The sequence below is a fragment of the Nothobranchius furzeri genome, chromosome 17 (genome assembly GCF_043380555.1).
Source record: "Nothobranchius furzeri strain GRZ-AD chromosome 17, NfurGRZ-RIMD1, whole genome shotgun sequence".
NCBI lineage: Eukaryota > Metazoa > Chordata > Actinopteri > Cyprinodontiformes > Nothobranchiidae > Nothobranchius > Nothobranchius furzeri.
Genome location: NC_091757.1, coordinates 33,715,994 through 33,737,110, shown reverse-complemented (window position 1 = coordinate 33,737,110; position 21,117 = coordinate 33,715,994).

Below are 21,117 nucleotides of genomic sequence, written 5' to 3'. Positions count from 1 at the left end.
CCTTCTCTGCCAGAAGAAGTCAAAATTGTCGGTCCTTCTTGAAAGTTAGTATATTGTGTAATCTGTTCGAAGTGGTCCTATAGAAGCAGCACGGAGCCTCTCATACCTGCCAGCTTCAGAGATCACCCACACAAACACTGTGTTTGTCTGTCTGCCCTGAGAAACAGCTCATCAGCTAGCAGCCTCCACGGTCAACCACTGCACCTCAAACACACAGACTCGCCGCCTCCTCCAAAGCCCGGTGCACATCCATCATAATTATGCACAGCAGGAATTTAAATAGCTCTTCTTAGTTACGAGCAGAGGGACATTGTACCAGTTTTCTATTATACAAAGAAAACAGGGAACATAAAAATCTGTTTGGGTTACATTTGTTTACTGGCTGTGACACATGAAATACTTCAGTTGAATCATTTCTGTGCTTCCTGTTTCTTTATCCACCTGATTTGCATCATCTGAAAAATTTTGCTGGATGTAGAAATCTTAAATGTTTTGAGGCTACAGTGAGTGACTCTGAAAAAATCTGTCTCCAACGTGTCCTGTGTGAGACATTTTCCACTTGTATAAACAACAACTTTGTCTCAAATGCATCTGACTACAGTGGTGTGCTTAAGAGGCTGCAAATAGCTGTGTGGTCTCTTTAAGAGTGTGTGCAATTAGCCGTAAAGATTGAGACAAAATAAACGACCAAATAAATCTGGGTTCAACACAACAGAACCATCAAATGTTCTCGCTGTGTGTCTCCTTTTGTAAAACCATGTTTTAGAATCAGTTTATTCAGTGCTGCTAAACCTGGTCCTTGCATTCTTTGTTTGTTGCATTGTTTATTTGCACTTGATTCACTGGTTGAAGTATCTCTTCACTGTGTGATTAAGCTCAACAGAAACCTTTTCAGTCACACATTCATTCAAACCAAGTGTTTTAGAGAAGAGAAACATCTAAAACATGCTCTCTAAGGCCAGGAAGGGAAAGCATCCATTTATTTAGTTATGTCAGACAGAACTAACCATTCATCCATCCATTCATCCCTTCCTAAATTCACCCACTCCAAGGTATTCCCACACCAGTTATGAGATGTAATGGCTGTAGCAAGCTTTCCCCAAGGTCTCCTCCCTGCAGGACATGTCTGAGGGGACTGTGAAAGCTGGGAAATGAGGTAGGGTCTCTGAGTGAAAGTGCAATTCAGAGACCCTTTCAAGGACTGGTACATCATGATACTTCACTCTGACTAGTTATATCAAGCCCCCTCCTTAAAGCCAGAGCTGGGAGAGAGGATGGTCAGTGGCACCTGATGCCTCGCCCTAGGGGATCAGGCTGAGGGATCCATCTGTGGAGCCCCACAAAGAGAATAATGAGATCTCTTTCCAGTAGACCCACCACCTGCAGGAGGTGCACAAGGGACTGGTGCTATTGTAGCCTGGACAACCGTTGGAGGTCTTGGCGGTCCGATCCTTAATTATTGAAATATCATTTAAAATGAAGATAAACAAATCCTTTCATTTACAAGCTCCACTTCTCCATTTGTTTGAAGGACCTCTCAGATTGGTTTGTGTTAGTGATTACTTCATGTTTGCTTTACATGGCCTTGAATATGCGGCTCTGTTTAGTGACAGACAGAACAGGATGATGCAGCTCTGCATTGTCACATCAGGTGGAATTGTGAAGCTTATGCCGTTTGTCTACTGTGATAAGAGCTCTTTCTTCAAGGCTGGCATGCACCAAACAGCAGTGTTGGTAACGAGGAGCAATGGGATTACTGTTCTCAACATAAGACTATTCCTTGTCTAATTCACCGAAGGCGATGAATCTTTCAGAAAGTAGCAAAGTGTTTCACACTAACACAAATTCAGTTATATCGTTCCCATTTACAGGTGAAACTCCAACACTAACAAAGTTAATTTATTGCAGTAAAAGCATAAGGAGCCCAAAACCAAATTATTATATATTTTTAGATGTGTTACATTTCTCTATTTAAATTCCTCGTTTAAATGCTTGCATGTAAGTCTAATAGTCTAAAATTATAAATTTGGGGTTTTCATCAGCTGTAAATCGTAATCTTCACAATTAGAACATATAAAGGTTGGAAATATCTGGCTTTGCATGTAATGAGTCTTTCTCATGTATTAGTTTCAAGTTTTATTTAGTTTGAAGTTGAATTTTTGTTTTGCTTTGTTTTGTTTTGTTTTGCCATTTCTTTTCTTCCTCTGGGGTCAATATTTCATAAACATGGCCTAGCGTTCCATCTCTATGTTGACGATTGCCAGATTTACTCTCCATTGTGTCAAAAGAACAAGTTTTCCCCAACAGTGCTAACCACTGTGCCACCATGGGCTGCATGGTGGCGCAGTGGTTAGCACTGTTGCCTCGCAGCACAAAGGTTGCAGGTTCGAAACTTGGCTGCGGCCTTTCTGCGTGGAGTTGCGTGTTCTCCCCATGCATGTGTGGGTTTCCTCTGGGTACTCCGGTTTCCCCCACAGATCACAACATGCCCTATAGGTTATAAATTGTACGTCGCTTTGGATAAAAGCGTCTGCCAAATGAATAAACATAAACATAAGAGAAAGGTCACTCTACCGAGTCCGTTGTGTCCTGTCTTAATGAGGTGAAGTCTTGGCTAATGGCCAACTATCTGCATCTGAATGAGGGAAAGACAGAGCTCATTGTTTTTCACCCCAACAGCAGGAATGTGGATCGTTATGTCTCTTTCTCCCTACTCACAACCAGTTGTCACCAGTTTGGGGGTGAAAATTGATGCTGGACTTAAATTTGATGCTCACATCAACTCTGTGATCCGGTCCAGTCTCTTTCACCTGAGACGCCTTGCAAAAATCAAGCCTATGCTGTCTAGAGCCCACCTGGAGAGAGTACTCCATGCTTTTGTAATTTCTAGGCTTGATTACTGCAACTCTCTATATGCAGGGTTGTGTCAGTCATCACTGCATCGCCTACAGGTTGTGCAGAACAGCGCAGCCAGGTTTCTAACTGGAACCAGGAAACAGGACCACATCAGTCCGGTTCTGCCCTCCTTGCACTGGCTTCCGGTCTGTTATCATTCATACTTTAAACTCCTCGTCTTTGTTTACAATTTCTTCCAGGGTAGTGCTACCCCCATCTGGCCACGTTCCTGAACAGACCTTCCCCATCACGCGCTCTGCGCTCCTTTGACCAAGGCCTGTTCCCTGTCCCTCGTTCTAGGTGTCGTACTCGTGGGGACCGGGCTTTCTCAGTCCTAGCCCCATCACTCTGGAACCAGTTGCCACCCTCAGTCAGGCTATCCCCATCTCTGCCAGCCTTTAAGAGTCGCCTAAAAATTCACCTCCTCCGCTTGGCATTCCCTGAATGTGTATGAGTTAGGCCTTCATTTATGTTGATTTTAATTCCCTGCTTTCATTGGTCTCTTTATCTCTTGTTTTACCCATTTGTTTTCTACTTTAATGTTTTTACCTGTTTTTCTCATGTACCGTGTTCAGCGCCTTGGGCTTCCCAACAGGGTCGCGGAAGGCGCTTTATAAATAAAGCTTTGATTGATTGATTGATTGATTGATTGATTGATTGAATGAATTAGTGAAAGAAATGAACTTTCCGAGTTTAACATGAGGTCATCGACTTTTATGTAGCAGCTGCAGTGTAAGATGAAAATGGTGCTTGTTACAAACGGGACATGAAAGTTGCAAAGGACAGAAACAAATCACAAATCATAAAGTTTTAGTTTCTTGCAAGGGAAAGGTTGGATGAAACTCGGGGGAGATTAAGTGAGATTTAAAATGCTTAATACCTGGCAGCTCATCATTGGGCAGCTTTCCATGAAGCTGTGACACAAAAGGTGACCTTGATACGAGGAGCAGAGCTTCAGATGACATGCTGTCATGTCAGAGCAAGTATTTAAACCCCCTTTTTTTCCAGAATGTGAGTGAGGCTATCTGATAAACTGCTCATTTGGATATTTTTGTGCATGAAAACAAACTTCAAATTAAAATGTCATCTGACACTATCAACTTCCTCCTTTCATATAGACTAACGTGGTTTCTTGCTTAAAATCCTATTTCTTTTTATTTGCAGTTCTTTTATAAATGCTCACTGATACATATAATACCTGCAATACTTTATATGTGTCACTGCTGCACAGTAGCTCCACTCACTGTATATGCAGGCCCTATATCTTAAGATTTCACTAACTTTGGCACAGGTGAGCGACCCTTGTTCAATTTCCCTCAACAGTAATGTCTTCGAGAATTAAACGGGTTCATGAAATTGAGAATATATGAAACCATTTCTGAAAGATAAAATTATTTTTGGAACAGTGAAAGCAAAGTGTATACCCCCCACCCCCCCTCCCACCCCCATTCTAAGTGATTTCAGGGGTACACAAAATCAATAGCTCTCTAGTTGCATTTCTGCCAAGTTGATGGAGGCTGCTGAGTACATGTGCAAAGATAGATCAAGTTGGAAATCAATCAAATCTGAAACATTTCCTCTGAAAGGCAAGAAATGTAGGGCACTGAAGTGAGCACGAGTAAATTTAGGAGGTTTAAGGGTTCAGTCATTCTAGGAAATCATACTGTATGTCACCTTGCCTCGTTGCAGTAGGAGGTTAGTTTTTAGGGTTGCAGGTCAAATTCCAGATTAACTGTGACACTCGCTTTGAATACACGTTTAACTCATCCTTAACTGTTTTCATTTGTTAAAATTATTACACAAATCTATCTGTAAGACAGGTCAGCTTTGAGTAGGTTGATTAAAATTCAGAATGTTTCTTGATCCTCAAGTAAAAATTATTCTTTGTTTTGTTTTCTCTCTGTTTTCATGCATCTAAACCAAAAGAAGGAGTCTCGAATTGTGTGGATTTTCTTTATAACTTGACATGACCTTTTTGTGGGTTGGGAAAAAAATACACCAACATTCACCTGTGAAAAGTCACAGTACAATCCACAATTCCTTGGTAAATATATTCTGGGGAGGACAAACAGAGGAACTAAACAGAAAAGGCTTCAGGTATAAAATCAGAAAGGAGAAGAAGAAGAAGAAGAAGAAGAAGAAGAAGAAGAAGAAGAAGAAGAAGAAGAAGAAATCATTTCCATAGCGCCTCTCAAGATAAAAATCACGAGGCGCTTCACAAAAACACAAAAAATGTAAAAATATAAAAAAGCATTTAGAAAATGTTTACAAATATATTTAAAATGAGCAAAAATAGACAATTGGGATTTAAAAGAAAAAAATGTTAAGAAAGAGAGAGAGTGAATAGGAAAGAGGGAAATCAGTGGATCCTGAGGAAGGTGGAATAGGTAGAGAGAGCAGAATAAAGAGAGAGCGGTGAAGAAGGTCATACAAAAGCCAGCTTGAACAAGTGAGTCTTCAGCTGCTTTTTGAAGAAGTCCACTGAGTCCACTGATCTCAGGCTCAGGGGGAGAGAGGTCCAGAGTCTGGGGGCCACAGCAGCAAATGATCTGTCACCTTTGGTCTTTAGCCTGGTGCGCTGCACAACCAGTAGGCTTTGATCACTGGACCTCAGGGACCTGCTGGGGGTGTAGGGACTAAGAAGATCACCAATGTAAGATGGTGCTTGTCCATGTAAGGCCCTATAGACCAGAATCAGGATCTTGAAATGAACCCTGAAGTTGACTGGCAGCCAGTGAAGCTGGAGGAGAAGCGGGGTGGTGTGGGTGTGTTTGGAGGACTTAGTCAGAAGCCGAGCACAGGCATTCTGAACCACCGGCAGACGGTTCAGGGAGGTTCTGCTCAGACACGTGAAAAGAGAGTTACAGTAGTCTAAGCATGAGGAGATGAAGGTGTGGAGAACTGTCTCAAGTTCAGAGCGAGACAGAATGGGACTCAGCTTAGCAATGTTCCTGAGATGGAAGAAGGAAGAGCGAGCAAGAGAACTGACATGATAATCCAGGGTGAGAGTTGGGTCAAAGGTCACACCAAGATTCCTGTCGGAAGGTTTGGTGTCGGAAGCAAGTTGACCAAGAGAGTCTCTGACTTTGGGAACCAGCTTGTCTGAGGCACAGATGAGGATCTCAGTCTTATCTTCATTCAGCTGAAGAAAGCTCCCAGCCATCCAGGTTTTGATAGAGTCTTATCAGGTGTGTAACAGCTGCAGCTTAGACATCTCATGGGGCTTAAAGGAGATGTACAGTTGGATGTCATCTGCTTAAAGATGGTAGGAGATTCCTTTGAAGGAGCTCAGGATGTGCTGAAGAGGGAGCAGATAGAGGAGGAAGAGCAGAGGCCCCAGCACAGAACCTTGTGGGACACCATGGGTAAGAGAGGTGGTGGAGGATCTAAACTTGGAGACGGTCACAGAAAAGGAGCGCTCAGAGAGATAAGAAGAGAGAACTTATAAAATATAAAATAAATATAAAATGAAGCATCTCATTAGAAATGTAAATGCAAATGCAAAAGATGTGGTAGAACCTAGGGATAACTGACGAGTCTTGCTGATCTCATGAAATCGAAGTGGAGCACGTTAGCATATGCCCCTTCCAGGAGAAAAACTCCTGTAGAGGGCTCCTTTCCCTGTGTGATAGCCTCACCCTGTTTACGGTCGGGTTTTCCTTAAAAAGTCAACCATAAAGATGACAAATCGAGCTGCAATTTACATTTCTCAAGATGTCTTGGACACTTGGAATTGCTCCACTCTCTTGTCGGCTCACGTGAGTTTAAATCCTTCCAGGGAAACCTCAGAGTCTGCTATGAGCTTGTTCATCCATGTCTCCGTAAAAAAAAAAAAAAAAACCATCAGGCTTGTCAGCAGTCCCGCTGCAGCAGCTGGGTCAGCGCTGAGAGCTCGTCCATTTTATCAGGGAGAGAGCAGACATTTCCCGTAATCACAAAGGGTTTGTCTCCGTTCCCTCTCCAGAGCTTAATTCTGCTGCATCTTCGTTTCTCCGTACTTCTGGAGGCAAAACCGACATTTCACGTGGAGAAGTTAGCTGCAAAAGAGAGCTAGCATTAGCAGTGCCCACCTTAAGGGCATTAAAACAGAAAAAAAGCAAAGAGTGAAAATAGAGTAACAAAGAGAGAGCTGCTGTTACTGGCTGCAGCCCACCTCATGCTTTTTGTAACTGAACGCGATTTTTTCCTTTTTCGTACTCCGGAGTCCATCTTTACAGTAGCAATTCACCGCTAAGTAAAGCTGCCAGAAATGTAACATTCTACATCTGGTCTCAGAACAGGAAGTTTCAAGGGATTTTCAACAATAATGGTAATGCTTATCACTGAAATAAATCTCAGAAAGTTAACTTGAGTTACTTGTTCAAAATATATTTAGGCTTTATAAATTTCAATAGTAAAGAAAAAATATCAGATTAGAACTCAAAATCGGATCGGATTTGAAGTTAAAAGATTGGATCAGGATCAGAAGTCTAAAATGCTGATCATGACATCTCTATTAGAACCATATAGTAACTAAAGAAGTAACTATTTCCTAGAAAGTTGATTGAAACATCAAAACATTATGACCATAAACAGATAAGATACTTATATTGTTGAAATGCAGATTTATGATGGGAAAACTGCTTCTATTAAAAAAATTTAACTTTTAAAAAACTGCTAACCTGTCAGGATCTGCTCCAACCCCTCTGACTCTTGGTCTTGTTTACCCCTAATTAGCTGTTTATTGGATTCACCTGCCCCTTGTTATCCTACCCATGTGTTTCTGATTATCATTGTGTATTTATACCCCCTGTTTTGCACTTGTGCTTTGTAAGATCATTGTTGTGTTTTCACCCAGTTACGTTCCACCTGTTGTATCATCCTACCTGCCATTATCCATTAAATCCATTTATTAATTTATTTTTTACCTGTTCTGGCATTTCTGCCTCCTGGTCCAGCTCCACCACACATGGGTCAACCACCATCTACACTGCTCAGTGACATAACCCCTCATATGAAAACTGCACTGATGTTGCAGCTCTGCACAGCCGGACAACAAAATGACAGTGTGGTAATTGTATTTCACCTTGTATCTTGAACAGCCTCATTCCAGTAATTACAAAATGATAAGCTAACAACTAGTCTGAGGGTAACAAAGACAAAAGTTCATTGTTGCAGACAGTAACGGCTCCAATCTCAAAGAAATTCACAGCTTTTCATGGTGTTTTTTCAAACACCTTTGTGTTGTAGTCATTTGTGCTTCACGTGGTTATTGACAACTATAAATATCATCACCAGCGGTAAAATGTTGCACTTTGGGTGCATCTAGGCATCAAGGGTGTATTTGTCATCATTTCTGTTGATTTAATACAACAAGATTAATGGCAGTTTTAAGAATTGATGAAAAAATGTGAACTGGTGTGGAGCTGCAGTCTGTTTAGAATGTGGGTCCTTTGGGATAATAAATGCTTTAAATATTTTTAGCATTTACAAGGAAGCAACTAGCTGCAATATCTCATTTAAAATGATCCCAGAATAAAAAGAAAAACATCTGAGATGCCTCTCTGGTCTCTAAAACCACCAGATGTTATTCTGACAGGGTGGCATTCCTTTAGGAATCAAGTCCAAGAGGATCTATCACTACAACCAAATACTCATTTAACAACGTCAGATATTCCTGCTCATCCTCAGGAAATATCCCCCTCTGGGAAAAAGTGGTGGATACTAAATAAAAGGTAGGTGGTCATTATGTTACAGATGATCTGTGTGTCCCCCAGGGGTGGCCATGGCCACCCCAAGAAAATTGCCCCCCCGAAAAAGCCTGTGTTAATAAATCATATTGTTTACTCAAGCCATACATTGATCTAATTTATTTAAGACATAATTGTAAAACAAAATAAAAAATTATACAATTTACAAGTAAAGAAATGCCAGGGGTGCCCTATCCTGGTCCTGGAGGGCCGGTATCCAGCGTGTTTTAGTTTTAACTCTGCTTCAACACACCTGATTTCAATAGCAAGTGATCAGATGGCTTCTGCAGAGCCTGATGAGCTGCTGAACAGGTGATTGAACTACTGAATCAAGTGTGTTGGAAGAGGAAAAACCATTAAACCTTGCTCAATACCGGCCCTCCAGGACCAGGATTGGGCACCCCCGAAATAATCTGAATAAAAGAAATACATGTTTCTGCTGATCACCATTTAAAAAAAGTTTTTATCTCTATAGTTTTTGTGAACACAACAACAGGTGAATTAAACAAAAAACTTACATTTTAAAATACAATTTGAAATAACATTTTTAAATTACTGAAATGTATTTTTCTGAAATGTTTGTGTTTGTAAAATTTGAGTTAAATGTTTTGGATACGTACAGTTTTATATATACATATATATATAAACAAATAAAGGAGTAATGCAATACACTGCCATAGGCTAAACTCTCCCTGTCATGTTCTGTGTCCCTTTGTTCCCCAGCTCCTCCAGTTCCCACTCCTCCGTTGAACCAGGACCCCCCCCCCACGTTGACGACGCCGCAGCCACCGTCAGAGGTCTTCTGGGGTCAGCTCATTGCATCCTGTCTCGGCGGTGGTCCCGGAGGATGCATTGCATCCTGTCTTGGCGGTGGTCCCGGAGGACGCATCGCTTCCTGTCTCGGCAGTGGTCCCGGAGGACGCATCGCTTCCTGTTCCGGCGGTGGTCCCGGAGGACGCATCGCTTCCTGTTCTGGTGGTGGTCCCGGAGGACGCATCGCTTCCTGTTCCCGGCGGTGGTCCCGGAGGATGCATCGCTTCCTGTTCGGGCTCTGAAGAAGATGCTCTCGTCTCGGGCTCTGAAGAAGACGCTCCCGTATCGGGCTCTGAAGAAGACGCTCCCGTCTCGGGCTCTGAAGAAGAAGCTCCTGTCTCGGGATCTGAAGAAGACGCTCCCGTCTCGGGCTCTGAAGCGGACGTCTCAAGCCCCTGCTCTGAAGCGGACGTCTCAAGCCCCTGCTTTGAATCGGACATCTCAAGCCCCTGCTCTGAAGTGGACGTCTCAAGCCCCTGCTCTGAAGCGGACGTCTCAAGCCCCTGCTCTGAAGTGGATGTCTCGACGTCCCCGTCTCAAGTCTCGACGTCCCTGTCTCAAGTCCCCCCACAAGTGTTCCCGTCCCCCAAGTCTCAAGTCTCCCCACAAGTGTTCCAGTTCCCCAAGTCTCAAGTCTCCCCACAAGTGTTCCAGTTCCCCAAGTCTCAAGTTTCCCCACAAGTGTTCCAGTTCCCCAAGTCTCAAGTTTCCCAACAAGTGTTCCAGTTTCCCAAGCCTCAAGTTTCCCCACAAGTGTTCCAGTTCCCCAAGTCTCAAGTTTACCCACAAGCGTTCCAGTTCCCCAAGTCTCAAGATTCCCCACAAGCGTTCCAGTTCCCAAAGTCTCAAGTTTCCCCACCAGCGTTCCAGTTCCTCAAGTCTCAAGTTTCCCCACAAGCGTTCCAGTTCCCAAGTCTCAAGTTTCCCCACAAGCGTTCCAGTTCCCCAAGTCTCAAGTTTCCCCACAAGCGTTCCAGTTCCCCAAGTCTCAAGTGTCCCCACAAGTGTTCCAGTTCCCTCAAGTGTTCCAGTTCCCTCAAGCGTTCCAGTTCCCTCAAACGTTCCAGTTCCCTCAAGTGTTCCAGTTCCCTCAAGCGTTCCAGTTCCCTCAAGCGTTCCAGTTCCCTCAAGCGTTCCAGCTCCCTCAAGTGTTCCAGCTCCCTCAAGTGTTCCAGTTCCCTCAAGTGTTCCAGCTCCCTCAAGTGTTCCAGCTTCCTCAAGTGTTCCAGTTCCCTCAAGTGTTCCAGTTCCCTCAAGTGTTCCACTCTCCCAAGTCTCAAGTGTCCCACTCTCCCAAGTCTCTAGTGTCCCATTCTCCCAAGTCTCAAGTGTCCCACTTCCCCAAGTCTCAAGTCTCCCAGTCACAAATGTTCCAGCCTCCCAAGTCTCCAGTCTCCCAGTCACAAATGTTCCAGCCTCCCAAGTCTCCAGTCTCCCAGTCACAAATGTTCCAGCCTCCCAAGTCTCAAGTTTTCCAGTCTATGTCCCGTCGCCAGCCCCCTAGGCTTCCCTGGTCCCGCCACCTGGTTCCCCGTCGCCGGCCCCCCCAGGAACCTTGTGGTTTGTTTTTTGTTTGGTCCCTCCTCTCCCACCCTGTGGTCTCTCGTCTCCTGTTTTGTCTTTGTCTTGTGTTTTTGTCTTGTTCTCGTTTTGTGCATCTGGTATTTGACCTTGGGGGGGGGGGGGGGGGGGGTTACACTGTCATGTTCTGTGTCCCTTTGTTCCCCAGCTCCTCCAGTTCCCACTCCAGGTTCTCCTCTTGTGCTCTCTTAGCGCCCTCATGTGTCCGTTGTCTGCATTTCTGTTGTGTGTCCTAAGTTTTACCTCAAGCCCTCTGTAGACTTCCCCAGGTGTCCTTCTAATCATTCCCCATTCCTAATCAATCTTTATTTAGTCCTCCTCATCCGTCTGGTTATTAGTTTTTTGTTTTTGGCCCTCAGGCTTTAGGTTTAGTTTTGTGTTAATGTTTATCTGCCCTCTGGTCAAGCTCCTTCCCTTCCCATTTTGTTAATTGATTCCACCAGTTTCTCCTCAGCTCACACTCCTCACACCTGTCACCTGTTTTCCTGATTACCTCCCTCCTGTATATAAGCCTTGTCTTGTCACTCTGTGTTTGTCGGTCCATTGTTGCTGTCAGTATGTTTGTAGGTCTGTCAGTCACGTCTCTCAGTGTTTAACCTGTGTTTTTGGATTTCCAGTTCTTGATCTGGTTTTTGGATTTTTGGCTCCCTGCTTTGGATTTATTTTTGTTCATCCTTCTAAATAAAGGATTTTTCTTTATATCATGTACTGCCTCATGTCATCCTGGGGTATCTGCATTTTGGGTCCTAAACATCCCCACATGGTGACACTCCCAGGGTTACCACAAGGACCAATTTGATATGCCACCCCAAAAATTTCTTTGGCCCCATCTGTCCACCCCATCAAAATTTTCTGGAGGCACCCCTGTGTCACTCATTTATATGATGCAAGTTTTGTGTTTGTAGAATCTTATTTTATTAGAATTCTTTTACAAGAACTTTTTGGTTTCATAGGAGACAGTTAACCTTAAGGTGCATCCGCAAAACACTTTCAGATCTCCCTCAAGTTTCTCCATGCAGTTCAGTAACTAAAATGCCAAAAGCTCCATGAAGACAGATGTGATTCAATAACTTTGTAACTTTACCTCTCCGTATTCTGTTGCTACATTAGCTGTGGTATGAAGTTCATGTTGTTGGGTAAATACAGTATTAGATGCATGGAAAATGATTTTGTCTGGGTATCATCTGGTGTTTTTAAATTCAAACGAAGGTTCAGTCCTTGTTCATATTTTGTTGTTTTTCTTTGGCTCCGGCAGGGAAGTTCAACCTTGTAAGTCTGAAGATTTGTTATGACAATAACCTCCCTGGTTACGTCCAGACAGAGCGTTTCTCTGTTATACCAAGCACATGGGAAAGTTTGTTTTCTGTGAAGGGAGTGGGTGTTTACCTTTTATGTGTGTGTGCTATGTTACTTTTGAATAAAACCTTTTTGAGAGCTTCTGCTCGATGAGACCAAACAGATATCCCATTGGTGTGTATCTTCATTTCTCTCTGATTTTGCAAAGTCTGGTTGTTGATTATTGGTGTTTATTGGTAAATGGTATTGATAACCTAATATCTCTAACCCCCTTGTGTGTGTTGGACTTTCTTTGAGGTACGCCTGGATTGATTAAAATAAAAATACCCAACACATGTGCATTATGAAGATTGCAAAATCCTATTTTAAACGCTCGTATACAATAAAGAACTAACTACTCTGTAGTTTGACAAGTGGATTTGTTACAATATGAAAAAAGTTATGGGAAATAGTAGAGTAATGTAGGCTAAATAAATTGCTTTAAGAGCTATTTATTTCTATTATCATTACTTGGTACCAATAGCTGTAATACTCTGTGAATTATAGAATATCATCTTGCTTGGTCTTAAGATGATTAATTAGAAGGTTCTAGGATTCTTTTAATTATTAAGGGATCCTTCACACTTTGTTTATGATTCAAGAACCAGTCAGTGTTTGCAAACAAATAAGAATTTATTTTACAAATAATTAAGACTTGACAAATGGTTTATACTATTATCCTGTGAGCGGATGGAACTAAAAGATGGGTGTCTGAAAACTATATGTGAATATGAGATGATGAATCAGAATCTCCGTATCTTCAGAGAGGTGCGTTCTGGATAAAAGGATTTGGTTTGCATCTAAACTATAAAGTTGCTATTATCAGAACCACAAGCAAACGCTATCTGTGTGTCTACATTACCGTAGAGGCACCCTCTTGGTGGATCTGAAAGTCAGAGAGGTCGGATGACTGCTGGCACCGGAGGGTTGTAGAGTACCAAGGTGCCATCCTTTCAGTCCTAGAGATGTGTCTCGGGTCACGACAGATGGATGGAAACCACACATCTTAACCCTTTGATGCATCGCATCCTGTCTTGGTGGTGGTGAAATCTTCAACCATGATTTTTAAACATTTTTTTCATTCATCTTTAGGTGTGAATGAAACAAATTTCAACAAATATTTTTGTAACATTTTGTTAATTTACAAATAATTTATTACATGTCCATCTCAGTGGACAGCGTGCATTCTGAACATGAAATATGTTGGCTTGACTTACTGAAGCTCAAATGGAGGGGCTCACATGCAATAAAGTCTTCAACAGCTGTGCTTAATAGCAAAAATAAATAAATAACAATTTTGAGTACCTGTCCACTGTAGTGACCATTATGCACCAAAGGGTTAAAATAAGTCTGAAGGAGTTTTGCTAAATCAGCTTTGTTCTGCAGGAAAATTATCTTGTTGTTCTAGCTTCACAGGTGCAAAAAGCTTTAAGGTTTTGACAGCGTGTTAAAATCTTTCTGAGCTTTCACTCCCGACTGCCGAGAAAGCAGAGCGGCTGGTTTATATACCCGCTGTTATCTATGACCAAACTTACCAAGAATCTTAGAAACACATGCTCTGAGACGCAGAGTCTCTGAGTCTAGGGACAAGGTTAGTTATGTGCCATGCATTCTTAATCTTAACCTTACTCTCTGTCTGGTGTAATGATGACCTCACCCTGTAAACATACTAAACCATCATTGAATACAGATTCCTGAACATTTCATTGCTTAATTATACATGGCAATATCTAATGATTTTTAATCATAAAATCTTATTTCTTCAATTATTATTTTGAATTATAATATGATTACTTTAATTATGAAATCTTCTTTCTTCTGGGAATAAAGATTCATCTAAAACAGTTCTCTTGTGAAGGAACCTTGGGGAAAGGAATGCTACTGTTCATCTTTATTATCTGATGAAGCTGTGCTCAGCTGATGAAGTCATCTGATTAAAATGCTGAGTTGTGCAGACTCACAGACTCCTGACAAGGGAAGATACAGCAGAACATGTAGTAGCCAGGGTTCTTTGCTCTAGCTGCATATGACCTGTGGGATCTTTAAAATCAGTCCATTTCGTGATGTTACAAAAGAGAACCGTGAATCAGCTAATTTCTGTTCGAATGTATAAAAGTGACAAATAAAGTCAAATAATTTAAATGTGCAGACATAATTTCTATCATTCTGTGGACCTAATGGAGTAATACAGCTCTGGAAATATGAGAAAGCCATTACATCACATTTAGCATATGGCAAAGGTCATATTTAAAGGTCAGAGGAGTTAAGTGCTAGAGCCACACACAATGGCAGAGCAGTAATGTGTTCAAGTCCTGCTCTGATGTTTGAAAGTAGCTTTACTTTGACATTTGATTTGCCAGCTCTTCTCATTGTTTCCTTGATTTTTTTCTGATGCTGTTTCTTACATCAAAGATTTCTGAAACAGAATGAACATTAAATCAAAACTCCTGCTACTAGACCTCAGGTCTGCTCTGAACATTCTGCATCAAGGCAAAGTAAAAAAAAAAAAAGTAGATTGTGGATCCATGTGTGGGTTACAAAGCATCATGTCACAATAAAGAAAACAGCTTTTATTGTTATGATTACTCTGTTAGCAGGCTCCAGTCACCCTTCCTTTAAATTATATTATTATCACAGCCGAGACAAAGATTAGCTAGACGTAAACTCACGAAAGGAGATTTTCCAACAGATGTTTTGTGTTCCAAAACCCCTGCTGTTTTACTATTTAGGCATTTTCCTCTGCATAAAATCATAGATTTAAGAATTACTAATAACATTATTAAAGGTGTGGAACACGAAAAAAAAACATTTTTAATTATTATTTCTGATTATAATCAGTCACTCTGAGTTTTCCCTGCAGGCTGAAGATGAAACAAGTCTCCAACACCTATCTCCTGCATTAGCTTCTGATATAAAATAGACAATGAAACTGATTAGAGAGCCTGACAGATCTATGTCACTTAACATTCATGGACTGACCCATCTAGGCTTGCAACGGGGAAGGCTGTTGTTGGTTTAGCGCCCAGGAAACAGCAGAGAACATCTCGGAAATTAGAAGCTAATTGTTAGCATTATCAACTCCACCACACAGCAGAACTCCTCCTGTGTTATTTTTTTGACGATTGGACATTTGATTGGACATTTGATGTCAGTAACTTCACATTAAAGTGGGAGTCAAGGCATGGGTGGAGACTTATTTCAACCAGACTTCCTGTTAGAAAAATACCTGGGAAAAAGGCGTCACCCGGAGGACTGAGAGAGCGACACTGAGGCAATGATTGGCAGCACCTCCCTCAGCCCCCCATTTTAAAATCAAATCAATCAAAACTGCTCTCATACAATCAGACATCTACATCTAAGATATTAATGGTTCATATTTTTCCCACAAAAACCTACTTTAAATAATCTGAGCTACCCCTTTGACATCCCCACCGTGTTTGGCCTTGGTGATGTGCCATGTGTGAGGCACCATCACTTATCTACTGGGATCAGAGAAGTTGAGCAGGTTGGTATTTGACAGGTACAAATGATTGTTTGTCAGAGCAAACCTAATTGCACCAGTAGGAACTATTACCTGCCCTTCCCAGGTGAAATTATCAAGTCAATGGTCTTGAACTAACGACCAGAACATTGAGCCCAGACCTCTGCAAGCTGCTTTAGAGGCTCACTGAATAACTCTTTGCAACAGAGCCTCAATGAGCACTTTCTACAGCCTTTAGCTGAAGACAAATTAACAGTATTTAAAATAACGGCAAGTGAAACGTTAGTCCCTGGACTGATTAAATGCAGCAAGTGAGATAAATAAAGCTTTTATTTTACCAGCTGTTCAATCCAAATGGCATTCTTTCTGCTGCATTTTATGAGCATGTTGTGAATAAAATGTCAGCAAAGAGAAATGCTGTAAATTTAAATGATTCTGACATTTACAGGAGCAGGATTATCATCCCACTCTGCAGTTCATCTAAGCTACCCAAACAAAAGAACTGTCACCAGATCACAGAGCACTATTTTATAATTTACAGTGTCATGAAGGAAAAAGGTACCCAGCCTGTTTAGCGAGTAAAAATACAAAGGTACACAATTATTTATTATTAAGTTAATCCAATAGAGTGTTCCACAAAAGCCCCTTCACTCTGGATCAAGGATCTGCTAAGCTCTCCACAACCTGACCGGTTAAAAAGCAGCTGGATTGCAACACATTTGTTAAAACCTCTTTCAGTGTGCAAACAATCACGACACTGCACTCGTAGCAGTCAACCGTCTAGTTTCCATATCCTACAGAAGCTCTCCTCGCCATGTTTTATGTATCAGCAGCAGTATGTTCTGAAGAGGATCCTACCAAAATTCTCACTATTGCACCACAACCCATGCCTCGTTTATGCATGACTCTAAAACCGAATCAGAGTGAACTATTTGCTTGAAGATCTTGAGTGATGCAGATAGGAAAAGGTATTTTTATAAGTGCCACACAGTGGAATGTGTGTTCTCTTTCTTAACATTCGTTTCGATGTCTCACTATGGGATACGCCCCTCCGCGGATTCCTCAGAAGCACTTATCTCAATACGCCAATCCTGATTGGCCAGTGACCGTGACGTACGCGTCCCCCTGCTACTATAAGTAGCAAGCGTCCCAACGTACGCACTATTCAATCACCTCTTCTCGCTTCGGTGGTCGCTTATCTCTGAGGTAAGTTAGCTCAACTGTTCACAGACGGAGCCTTCTAATATTCTCTCCGTCGCCGAATGTTAACTTACCATCCTTCTGTCCTGACCTTCACCATAGGCTCGGGGCATAACGAGCAGCTTCACACTCCAGTGCATCTGTTCGTTCTATGCTAACACACCAGTTAGCCAACATGGAAGCCGCTCCTCCCACCAGAGGAGTCGACGGCGCAGGAGCTCGCCCCTGTACCTGTGGGAACAAAATCTCAAGCAAAGACCCGCACAGGGTCTGCTCGAGCTGCCTCGGGCTGGAACACGCCCAGCTGGCATTGGATGTCCCCGGGTCATGTGAGAGCTGCACTTGCTTCACCCTGAAGAGCCTTCGCCGGCGGCTAGCGCGCCAAGCTAGCCTGTCGGGGAAGGACCCTTGCCTGCCGGCCCCTGGGCCACCGCCTGGGGACGCCAGCGAACATGTCCTCCCGGAGCCGGAACCGTATGCCGAACTCAGCTGGGGCTCACAGCTCGAACTGGCTGGTCCGAGCCACCCCGCCGAGGACGTGTTGGAGTTGGACTACGGAGACGACGAGGACACCTCGGAACTCCTCATTTCAGAGGACAAGGAGGACGACGTCTTTCTCCCCATCGCTCAGGCCTCCATGCCTAGCTTTCCGTCCTCTCCCAGGGATGGAGCGGCTTTTCCGGCCGCCCACCTGGACATGCAGTCAGTCTGCCGACGCGCTGCGACCAGGCTCAACATCCCTTGGCCCACCGTGGTCACTGAGGCTGTCAGATCCCGCTACGAGGGAAAGAAGCTGCCTCAGGCCACGAAGGCAGCAAAGCCCCTCCTTCCCGCCTTCCCAAAGCTACTCCAAGAAGTGAGGCCCTCCTGGGACAAACACCCGTTCAGCTCCAGGTCTCCTGTCCAAGGAGCCTCCTCGCTGGACTTCGAAGGGATGGAGAAAGCTGGCATGCTTCGCATGCCGCCGATGGAACCGCTGGTTGCAGCCCACCTACACCCACGGCTCTCGGCGACTTCCTCCAGGCCTCCCGCTCTCCCCGCGAAGGCGGACCGCTTCCAGTCGGCGCTGAACGAGAGGGCGTACAAGGCTGCCGCCATCTCGGTCCGAGCTTTGAATGTCTCCTCCATGCTCTCGGCGTACCAAGCCGAGCTCTGTGAGGACATGAATACGAAGCCGGACCCGGAGGTGTGGGAGGAAATCACCGTACTGACCGACATCTGCCTGCGTGTGCAGCGCTGCGCGGTCCATGCTACGGCTAAAGCTATGGGCATGATGGTGCTTCAAGAACGTGCACGATGGCTGAACCTCACCAACCTCTCTGAGAGAGAGAAGGAGGACATTTTGGACATGCCAATCGTGCCTGAAGGCATTTTTGGCTCTGCCCTGGCATCAATGCAGCAACGGTGTGTGGCCAAAAAGAAAGAGGATGAAGCCCTTCATCTCTGCCTTCCCCGTAAACCCTCACCAGCGCTGCCGGCTCGGCCGAACCTGCCTCAGGCAGCTCCCCGAGCCCAGCCTCAGTTCCGGATCCCAAAGCGCCCGAAGCCTCAAGCTGTCCAACTAGCTCCTTCGGGCTCAGAGCCTCGACCAGTTTGGCCTCATGGATCCGGCAACCAAGCTGCTCCGCCGCTGGGACAATCCACCAGACACGGCGGTCAGCAGGTGAGGAGGAAGAAGTGGGCAGCCTGTCGGAGTTCTTCCCACCCGACGCTGCAGCTGGCGGTTCCCAGTTCGCCAGCTCCTCCTGTTCGATGTTGCCATGGTGCTTTCTCTGTGTTCGGCTGTGTCACCGCTCTCCACTCACATGGAGGAATGGACAGCGGTTTCTGCTTCACGTTGGGTGCTGAGAACTATTTCGAGGGGTTACAGGCTCCAATTCGCTTCTGTTCCTCCTCGATTCTCCGGCGTAGTGTTCTCCCACGCCCAGGGGTCGTCAGCTCACATCCTTCAGGGAGAAATCTCCTCCCTGCTGGAGAAGGGAGCGATATGCATTGTGCCTCCCGATCGGTCTCAGAGCGGTTTCTACTCCAGGTACTTCCTGGTCCCGAAGCGGGGAGGGACCGGGATTCGCCCGATCCTGGATCTGAGGGCCCTGAACCGATGCCTCAGAGAGTACAGATTCAAAATGCTCACGCTCTCATCCCTTTTGCGTCTGATTCACCAGAACGACTGGTTCACCTCAATCGACCTGAGGGACACATACTTTCATGTTCCCGTGTACCCTCCACACAGGAAATTTCTGAGGTTTGCCTTTCAGGGAGTGTGTTACGAATACACCGTGCTCCCATTCGGCCTCTCGCTGAGCCCGAGGGTGTTTGTCAGGTGTACGGAGGCGGCGATCGCCCCTCTGAGAGGGAGGGGCATTCGGCTGGCCACGTATTTAGACGACTGGCTCCTGCTGGCACGATCCAGAGAGGAGGCAGCGTCAAACACGCTGGTTGTGATCCCTCACTTGTGTGGTATGGGTTTCAGAATAAACTGGCAGAAAAGCGCTTTACTCCCCTCCCAGAAAATAACCTTTCTAGGTCTGAATCTGGACTCAGGGGCGTTCACGGCCTGTCTCTCGGCACCGCGCGTGAACGCGCTCTCGTTCTGCCTGGCGCGCTTCCGCCTACAGAGTTCGGTGCGGTTTGCGTTATGCCTCAGGCTTTTGGGTCTCATGGCGTCGGCTATTTCAGTGGTGCCACTCGGCCGTCTACACATGAGAGATTCTCAACGCTGGGTGGCTTCTCTGGGTCTCTCTCCAGTGCGCCACAGAGCGCGCAGGGTGACGGTCTCTGCAGCGTGCGTCGCGGCGCTCCGCTGTTGGCGTCACCCCTCCCTCTTGGCACAGGGGGTGCCTTTGGGGTTGGTTCTCCTGAGGAAAGTGGTCACGACAGATGCGAGCCTGTCAGGTTGGGGGGGGGGGGGGGGGGCTCCTGGAGGGTCGCTCTGTCAGGGGTGTGTGGAGCAGAGAGCTCTGGGGGACACACATAAATTATCTGGAACTCCTCGCGGTCTTTCTAGCCCTGAGGCGCTTCCTGCCTTTTCTCTCCGGCCATCATGTCCTAGTGAGAACAGACAACACCATGACTGTGGCTTATATAAACCACCAGGGGGGGGCTGCGCTCCATGCGGTTACACACGCTGGCAGGCAGACTGATCCTATGGTGCAGCAGGCATCTCCTCTCAATCAGAGCCACCCATGTCCCGGGTGTTCTGAATTGGGGGGCGTATCTGTTGTCCAGAGGGACACCCCTGTACGGGGATTGGAGCCTGCATCCAGCAGTGTTGGAACAGATTTGGATCCGGTTCGGCACAGCCGTAGTGGATCTTTTTGCCTCCAAGGAGAATGCTCACTGTCCTCTGCGCGACCGAGACGCTCCACTCGGCGTGGACGCGCTGGCGCACGACTGGCCACGGGGACTGCTTTAGGCTTTTCCCCCAGTGGCCCTGATACCATCCACCTTGCTGAGGGTACGAACCCAGCTCCACACTCTCATTCTGGTGGCCCCATACTGGCCAGCCATGCATTGGGTGGCGGACATTTTCCAGCTCCTGGAGGGCCAACCTTGGAAACTTCCGCTTCGCAGGGACCTGATGTCCCAAGCGGGAGGCTCGATCTTCCACCCTCATCCAGAACGGCTGGCCCTGTGGGCCTGGCCCCTGAGGGGTGCGGGCTAGTGTCAGCAGAGCTGCCCCAGGCAGTCATTCAAACCATTCAGAATGCTAGGGCCCCCTCCACTAGGTCCCTATATGACTGTAAATGGAGGGTGTTTGAAGCCTGGTGTCAGGGCAGGGAGGTCTCACCCTTCCAATGCCCGGTGAACGTCATTCTGTCCTTCCTGCAAGACTTGTTGGATGGGAAGAAGGCTTTCTCCACCATTAAAGTGTACCTAGCAGCCATTTCCGCCCGACACTTGGGTTTTGGGAAGAAACTGGCAGGTCAACACCCCCTGGTGTGTAGCTTCATGAGGGGCGCGCGCAGGCTTCTCCCTGTGTCTCGACCCCTGGTGCCCTCATGGGATCTGTCCTTGGTGCTGTCGGCCCTCTCCGGGCCTCCATTTGAACCTATAGACGGCCTGGACCTTAAGATCCTGTCT